This window comes from Strigops habroptila, chromosome 4 (genome assembly GCF_004027225.2).
Source record: "Strigops habroptila isolate Jane chromosome 4, bStrHab1.2.pri, whole genome shotgun sequence".
NCBI lineage: Eukaryota > Metazoa > Chordata > Aves > Psittaciformes > Psittacidae > Strigops > Strigops habroptila.
Window position 1 is genome coordinate 29,960,325 of NC_046358.1, and position 1,567 is coordinate 29,961,891.

General features: G+C 54.8%; 1 non-coding gene across 1 annotated transcript; it reads left to right on the forward strand.

Annotated features, from left to right (window-relative positions):
• The first annotated feature begins 235 nt into the window (after positions 1 to 235).
• On the forward strand, positions 236 to 308 carry TRNAT-UGU. Its single transcript has one exon. It is a non-coding gene; the product is annotated as a tRNA-Thr (tRNA).
• The last annotated feature ends 1,259 nt before the right edge of the window (positions 309 to 1,567 follow it).

Consider the following 1,567-nt stretch of genomic DNA (forward strand, 5'->3'; position numbering starts at 1 on the left):
GCTGCAACGCCGGGCGCGGCAGGGCAGCCGCCGGCCGCTCCCGGCGGGCCCGCAGCAGCTGTTGGCGGGGAGCGGGCTCCTCTTGACGGCGGCCGCCGCGCCGCTCGCAGGGCGAGCCCCTTCCGGCGAAGGGCGGGGGCCCAGCCGCGCCGGGAGCCGCGGGGCGCCCGGCAGGGGGCGGCGGGGAAGCTGCGTGACCGGCCGTTAGTGACAGGCGGAATACGTTTTGAGCGGCGGCTCCATAGCTCAGTGGTTAGAGCACTGGTCTTGTAAACCAGGGGTCGCGAGTTCGATCCTCGCTGGGGCCTCCATGAGCTTTTTAGCTCATACTGCATCCCCAAGCAGCAAGCCTCATTCTGGGGTATTTTTGATAGTGGCGGACTAGAGCGTGCTTGCGAGCTTCCTGGGCTTCTTATCAAGTGGAACACTCTGGAAGCAAACGCTTTCAGTAAAATCTGGGTGGTAACATTGATACTGATCACCGAATTATCTCATGGCTGTGCTTTGTGCTGGCAGAGGCGGGGGGGGGGGGTGAACAGAAAGCTCTTTGGGAAGCAGCGTGGGGATGGCTGAGTAAATATTTATACAGCTCACATCACAATTTCCCTGATGGGAGCTTTGGCAAAACGCTGTTAAGGGGCTTTAAAAGGAACAAATTGCCCCTGAGTGGAGAATAAGCTGGACAGGATTATCTGACTCTTGTCTGCGTGTCAGGCAAGCCGAGCTGTTGGTTTATTTCTATATTGGAGGCTAGACAGGAGAAGTGTCATAATTTTTCTTTACTTTTGCTTTTACGTTATAGAAAGAGCTAGAAACCTCCACACAAATCCTCTAGAGCACCACACTTTTAAAGTATGCATTCAGGGTTGTTTTTCAGAACTCTTCCGAGCAAGGCTTTTAGTTTCTAGCATTGCAAACACTACAGCAATCGTTACCAACATCAAGGAGGGAAATTAATACACGCACTTTGGCAAGTGGAAGGACAACACCTGCAGCGCACATGCTGCAAGGTGCTCAAACCATGGCAGAGCAGTTGCACAGGCAGGCAGCTGCTGGAGGCTGCAGCTTGATGTGCTGAGGGGGACACGTGGGCTGCGGCGTAGCACTGCAGCCTGTGTTACACCCTCCTGGCTCCTGTCACAGCTCCGCACCAGCCTCCTTTCTCTGCTGAGAGTAGACCAAAGCTGTAGCGATGCACAGGGCTATGCCATTGCTGTGGTGAGAGGAGAGGGGGCGGGCAGGCTATTTCCCCCTTATGGCAGGAGTCATGCTATGTTGTGAGGCCCAAAAAACATTTGAATTTGCCGTGCTTTGCGATTCTTGCACATAAGAGTTTGCTTGGAATGACTCCTGTTTGCAGCATTGTCTCCCCATCATCCGGGAAAACCGTGCTTGGTCCTCATCCCAGTGTTACCAGCTGACCATCATCCTGGTTCAGCAGTCCTCCCAGGGTCCTTGCGGCAGGTTCATGGAGGAGGTGATAAAACCTGTCACATAAGAGGATCAGTTCTCTCTGGAGGGTCTGGTTGAAGGCTGGGTACAGTTTCTCTGTTGACAGGGAGCTGGG